This window comes from Lepisosteus oculatus, chromosome 4, assembly GCF_040954835.1.
Source record: "Lepisosteus oculatus isolate fLepOcu1 chromosome 4, fLepOcu1.hap2, whole genome shotgun sequence".
NCBI classification, from domain to species: domain Eukaryota; kingdom Metazoa; phylum Chordata; class Actinopteri; order Semionotiformes; family Lepisosteidae; genus Lepisosteus; species Lepisosteus oculatus.
In genome coordinates this window covers 31,424,996-31,432,338 of record NC_090699.1, presented here as the reverse complement: position 1 = coordinate 31,432,338, position 7,343 = coordinate 31,424,996, and the positions used below count along the sequence as shown (strand labels likewise).

General features: G+C 36.5%; 1 long non-coding RNA gene across 1 annotated transcript; it reads right to left on the bottom strand.

Moving 5' to 3' along the window:
* Positions 1-669: 669 nt before the first annotated feature.
* On the bottom strand, positions 670-2,643 carry LOC102690393 (uncharacterized). The gene is made up of 3 exons (XR_011189439.1): positions 2,571-2,643; positions 1,523-1,607; positions 670-759 (listed from the first exon to the last, which is right to left on the bottom strand). It is a non-coding gene; the product is annotated as an uncharacterized lncRNA (long non-coding RNA).
* Positions 2,644-7,343: the final 4,700 nt, after the last annotated feature.

The following is a 7,343-nucleotide window of genomic DNA, read 5'->3' as shown; positions in this document are numbered from 1 at the left end:
GGAAGAATATTGCATTTCCGATTTGTGATAACAATTTAGTTTTGTAATAGGTGTTTAAAGACCAAGCTCCAGGGTACAGCAGTACTATAGGACAGACTGTGAATTAGAAAATAGAACACAATTAAGCAGAAAGCTTTTGTTCTGAAAACTAGTTTTTTATTATTTCTGGACAGCTTCCGTCATTGCTTGTAACGATAAATTACTGTGTGATGTGAAAATTGAGCATTAGGGTTTCTGATGAAGTGTACAGCTGTAATGAGACACAGGCTTTAATATGTTAGTCATGCTTTTATTTTTGTTGCACAAATTAATGCATTAATAAAGTTAATCAAGGCAATGCAGTCAACAGCGAAACATGAAGAAGGGTGCATGATAGAAACTATTTAAAAATGAGAACAGGAGGCATGGGAGTCTGGAACAAGCTACCTAGACGTGTTTTTGTATGCAACACCATCTTTTTTAAAAAGGTTCTTAATTCTTAATATGTTCTCAATATATCTTTTCAACAACAGGAACCATAAGATACAAACATTAAATCTTTTATTAAGCTGTTAATTAATGTACAAAATTAGTGAAGTCATGTGAATCATTGCAAAACAATTATTTAGGAATCAGGTTAAAGAGCAATGAGCACAGAGAAGAATGAAAATACCTACTTGTTACAACAGGAAATGCCGTGTGTACTGCATTTACAGTCATAGCAATTCCTTATCCACTTGGAACCAAATTCATGAAAATCTCCATCCATTCCTTGACAACCTACAATTTACAGAAATTAATTATGCATGTTGTTTGAATTCTCAAATGTGCAATTCTTTCTGCTGTATTCAGGTCATTGTTGGAAAAAACATAATAAAAATTAAATAGAAAAAGAACTACAATTGGCTTTTAAGGCTTAAGGGCCATATAAAGCTCACCTTTTACAAAAGGCAAGAAACAACTCCATTTATTCTTTAAATGTCTTCCTCCTGTTGAAGGTGTGGGCTTTAAAAGTCCAATGTAAACTATTCTTATTAGCTCTGGACAATTTGTTCTGGATTTTAACAAAAAAAAACTAGAGATGTAGCATTTAGTATTTCACACTGTAAGACTGTCAAAGCCTAAGCTTTATAGCTCTGGTATTTGAATAAAAAGTCACTCAGTAATCCCTATGGGATTGTTTACATTGCTACACAGTGAGTGGTTATGAAATCAAAGTGTCAATATGTATATATGTTAAAATACCCAAAGTATAATACAGGAACATATTTCAATTTAAGATAGTTGGTGGGAATCTAACCTGGATTATCAAATTGCATTAAAGGTATTACTGTCTGCTTAGGTAAAACGATAATTGATACTGTTTCATTGCCTTATTAAAGTTCACACTTCAATATATTGTATGCACTGAAGGCTTCGCCTAAAATTAAAGAAAGGCTTTAAAAACAACATTTTCTAATATTTACCTAAAACAAGTCTATCAGAATGATTGCTTTGATACTTTCTGTCGTCATAATGTGACATCACAGAGGCGTGTACTTGCCCAGTTTGGGTAACTCCATGTAGCAGTCTCCTCTTGCCATGGCCACAGTGGCAAGCAGTCCAGCGACAAAGCACAGCAGGTGTTTCTGTGCAGATGAATAAATACATAGGTGGGGTTATTCATCCCTCAAAATATGCCAATATTATTTTCTTTTTAGCTAAAAAAAGACATTCAAGGCCAAGAAGAGTGAAAGACATGCATGTCTGAATAAATGGTCATAATCTTCTTGCTAAATGGCTACTATAATAATTACTTTAGCAACAAAGATGATCTGTCTTAGACTCTTAGAACTGGACCTCAATTACTGTATCTGTTGTTCGGGACTCACTTACTGTACCTAAAGGAACCATAGGTAGTCCAGTATTACATGCTAGTCATCATTTGAGTATCTACTGCTTACTGCTGATTAACATCAAGCAACTCCCTGTTTCCACTGAAATAAATGAACAGGTCAGTGCTTTTCATCATACTGTGCAGTTATTGTGTACATATACTATTTTGTTATTTCATTTATTGAACCATTGTATTATTAAGCGTTCCATATTTATTACCCGTATTACCATTATTTAGTAATGGTAATACAGAAACTGCTGTAAACTATATGTAATTTCTTTGTTATAGAACATAGTGGGATTTTATTTTTTTATGTATGTAATCATGAAACAACACTATGAAAAATGATGAAGAATTACGTTCTGAAAGGTGAATGTATCAGAAGTTCATTTTAGTAGAAACAGAAAGTAAATTTGGTTTAACCAACTACAAAGACAGACAGGATTCTACACAATGCAACAATTGTAGAATACGTAATACAGAACATGGAAAAACTGGTGATTCATGAAAAGCCAGATGATAAAGCCAAATCTTTTTCTGAGTTTTAAAAATAGGTCCTGAAATGAGGATAATGTAAGGAACTTCACCAGCTGTGTAAATAGAATGAAAAGCTCCTTCTCCCACAGTTTACAGTCTAGTCTCAGGGATGGTCATGCCTGCTGTTTTCTTTGATTTTTAAATAGAAAAACGAGCCCCAGCCAAGCTTTGAACTTACCATTCTGAAGTTCCAAGGTATGTTTTAAACTGTAGTAGCAAAAGGCTCTAGACATATTTATACATACACCCCCCGCCCAAACCTTAATGACGTATTATACCATATGCAAATAAATAGAACATTGCATCCTTGAATTGGCGGACCTCCTGAGTTAAAGTTCACATTTAATCACCTAGGGTGTTGTAAAATATATTTTATACATGCAAATACAGGCAAAACATTGCACATATCTTTATCTTTTTAAAAAGAAAATATTGCTCAACTGCAAACACAGCTGTCTCTACTGAGCTGTGTTTTGGCAGCTGTCAGGTTCAACCCTGTTCCATATCCTATTCACGGGCTTTAGTTAGAAATGTTTTAATTTTATAAATATCACGTGTACTGTATTTAAATTCCTCATGTTTCCCTTTCTTGTTCGGGGAAGTTTTCTAAATGGATATTTCCTTTAAAAAAACACACAACTGGGAGCTTCACAACAAGTACAAATGTCCCTTTAGTGTTATTTTTCAGTTTTTAGCTTTCTTTAAGAGCCTTTGGCTGGTTGGATGGTATTGCTGTCAAACTGGTGTTGCAGCCTGTGGTGCAGACATCCTAAAGTACAGACTTCATATTCAAATCATTCACATTAAAGGGATTTTCATTCCTATTATGCAGACTACCTTGTTGAAACATTTCCTTTTGGTAATTCATCATATGGACTAAAGAGATATTAAGTTTCCAATTTAAGATGTTATTCTGGAAGGTACTGCTACTAGTCAGGTGATGTGACCTATCTTTTAAAACAAATTTATAGTGAGGCTAAGTTTGTTTAGAAATTAACCACATTCAGTTATTTTTTGTGAAATGCTTAGAAATAGACGAAACACTAGTTCACACTGACCATGACTCTCTAGAGTCTCTCCGGGCCAGGCAAGAGTTCCAAGCTTTGGTATTTGAGGGTATTTCATTAGTCTTTAAATTTATAGTTTCTCAACAATAAGCAAAGGGTTTGACTTGTCCACTAATGTGAATAAAGAGCTCAATAATATAGGGCTCAGGTTGAAGGAATCCTGGACTCCCCTAGATGCCTTCTAACACTACAGGACAGAAGGTATACCTCTCTCATCTGGATTATTCACCATGCTAATATTCCTATCATCTCCAGTGACCACAGCAGCTACCCTTTGATTTATCGCAGGGGGTTCCAACTTACCTGTCCTTATGACCTGTCTGTCATCCCTAAAAGCAATCTAAAATAAGCAATAATCATTTTTAAATATAAGCAAGCCTGGGAAAAGATTAATGGTTCCAACTCAGAATGAAAACTCCAGTGACGTCAGATTCAAGAATTAAGATATTTTGTCATTTAGAGCAAAACATGTTTTGTTAAACAAAACATCCTGGGAAGAATATTGCATTTCCGATTAGTAATAACAATTTAGTTTTGTTTAATAGGTGTTTAAAGACCAAGCTCCAGGGTACAGCAGTACTGTAGGAAAGACTGTGAATTAGAAAAGAGAACACAATTAAGCAGAAAGCTTTTGTTCTGAAAACTAGTTTTTTATTATTTCTGGACAGCTTCCGTCATTGCTTGTAACGATAAATTACTGTGTGATGTGAAAATTGAGCATTAGGGTTTCTGATGAAGTGTACAGCTGTAATGAGACACAGGCTTTAATATGTTAGTCATGCTTTTATTTTTGTTGCACAAATTACATTTTCTTCTGGAAGAGCAGAGCAGTACTACATTATATTATCCGCTTGTACACTCTGGTATTGGTCTATTTCACAATAACTTCCTATGCAACATCTCTTTATATGATAGCTGTGTCCTTTATTTACAGTAGATATCCCTTTACATGTCTTGGAATGGTCCCCCTTTAGCACAATATTACGAGTAAAGGTTTCCATACCCAGCAATTCAAAACATTTCTCTGGAAGACGAGACAAAGGAGGGAACCTGATGAAACAAGAAATTATCATAAGATTTTTTCAAAATCTGCTATATACAGTAAATGAAGTATTTTTATTTGTTTCACACTTCTGTACTTTCATTGCAGATACTGTATATTATCTATAGTATCAGGGAGCTATATTATCATGAAGCCTTATCTTGTCCAACAGCATAAGGCGGGGCTAGGTTAACAATGATTTGAGGCATAAGACACCTTATAAGGTGTCCTAATATATGCATTATATGCAGCTAATACAGTATATACTGAAATTGAACCAATGAGTACTGGCACCCATAGTATTTGTTTTCCATTTTTAATGCTTCTCAGTATATTTCCATCCCATTCATAAAATGAATTTGACTTTCCATGTTTTACTTTGGAGATTTATTGCAATTAAACAGTAGTCAAAAGTATTTCAAATATAGACTGAGCATTGAACAAGGGTTTGCTGTATGTACAGTAGTTCCACTTAAATTGTGTGATCAGCCCCACCTGTTCAAGTAAACATTTCCAGCTACATGTTGAAGTGGAGAAGAAACATCCTTTCATTATTCTGATGTACTATGTATAAGCTCCTGTTAGATGCACAACTTTAAATGTTCCGTCAAATGTTTTCAGTAAAATGAGTCAACATTTTTTCTGCAGACTAGAAATACTGTACGTGAAAGAATGAACATTTTGACTTCTGGAAAGTGTGTTCACAGTCAGTTTTTTTAGAACTACAAAAAACCAAACAGAATCAACAGGACGCACTAAAATAAATGAAAATACCATAGAAAGCTTACTCCATTAATGAATCTTTGAAAATGTGATTTAAATATATATAATATATAAGTCCAAAGTGAAAAGAGCCGGAGTGCCCTTAAGGAGGAGGGACTACAATCAGTCCCATTATCAGTCTCAATCAGTGACATTATTAACACTTACATTTCTACAGTATGTACCTACAGTATATACTGTAGATCAATAACCTTTCTTTTCACCATCTGGAAATCAGTATGTGATGAATTAGACAGAAACACCTGTCTGTCTCCCACAGTGTTCTCTTGGTTAGGGGTTCTCAGTTTTGATTAAAAGCATTTTAAAAGCAGTTTCTGAGGGCAGAATCTTTTGAAAAATTGAGAATTGTTTAGTATGGTACAGTATGTAAGGGGATGCTGTAGAAGTGGGTCTTTTTATTTTTTTTGTAAAATAATGGAATCCTGAACATGGATTTTGAGAACTTTAATCAAACATTGTGATTTCAATTTTGTGAAGTGATGTCTTTCATACCCTAACTGTTGTTGGTTAGGATTTGCTAGTGAAGAAACTAAACCAAGAAATAGGAACTTAAAAATTCAAATCTGTTCATAAAATCTCTTTTAAAGCTATTTTCTTCAATAATGAACCAAATATGGGTATTTCTTTTTTCACTTCAAAACTTCTGTTACAATGGTATTGAAATGAGGATGCAGTTCAGGCCAGACTAGGGTTAGGGTTTAGGGGTTTAGGGGTTAGGGTTAGGCCAGAGGGCTTTTTCCTCTACTTTTGTATGACAATTCCTGCACTGTGTAGTCCAGCAGTAATCCTGTGAAAAACAAAAATAATGTTGGGCAAAAAGTATCACTGTTTCTAAACTTTACTTGACCCCCAAAAATAGCAATGAGGTTAAAAATACTCAAGTACTAGCAGAATCCTAACCCTAACCCTAGCTGGGGTTTAAACTAAGTAATCCTGCAATTTGTCTCTGAAGCCCTCCATTTAACAGATGTAAAAAAATGTTCCTTAACCTATAAAACAGAAACTTATATGATCAAATCCATTCATCAAATCTCTTTTAAAGCCATCTTCTTCAACCAAATCTCAGTATTTCTTTTTTCACTTCAAAAATTCTGTTACAATGGTATTGAAATGAGGATGCAGTTTGTTACGCATTCCACTCGCGCCTCTGTTCCTTCTTGCATTCCCACGCGCACACCCTGTAAAACAAGCTCACGCCGTAAGTAAACGCCAATCACCTTTCTCTCCCGTCTCTATTTTAGTTCTCCTCTTTCCTCACTTCCCCGCTCACTATTGTGGATTCTCTTTGAGCTCCCTAGTGCACGGTTATCTCTTGCTTTTCTTCGGTATTTGATCTCCTTGCCTGCCTCTCGTTTTCGATTTCGCCTTGTGTTTTGGATTGCTTCTTCCTCGTTGTACTTCCGTGTTCTGACCTACTCGCCTGCTTCCTGGATTCGATTTTGCCTTGTGTTTTTGGATTGTTGCTTCCTCGTTGATTCTCTGTGTTCAGACCTACTCACCTGCCTCCTGGTTTTCGTTTTTGCCTAGCGATTCAGCTTAGTGTCTTTCTCTGAGTCTTGAGTCCTGCATAGGATCCTTTTATCCTATCAGCCCCACTCTTACAGAATAGTGAGCCAACATGGATCCAGCGGACCAGAACACCACCACCTTTTTGCAACAGCAGTCCCAGGCTCTTCAACAACTGACCACTGCAGTTCAACGCCTAGTACACCACACCACCCGGCCCCCATGCCTGCCCCTCCCCTGGCTTGGACTTTCCCTCCTTGGAGCACCTCATCTCACGTCTGGCTGAAATTGACATCAGGCTCCAAGAACAATGCTCCCGACTTCAACCCCCTCCTGCCACCTCCCGCCTGACCTCCTTCTCCAGGCTGTCTTCTGAGGAGCGACGCCACCGACTCTCCCAGGGATGTTGCCTTTATTGCCCTCTCTGCCCCCCCCCCCCCGTACTTAACTGCCCTCTGCCAAGGTCAGTATTCTTGCCTCTTCTGCCTCTTCTGGCCTCTTTTTGCCCGCACTGGTTTCAGGGGATGGATTCAAAGAATCTCTTCTGGCTTTT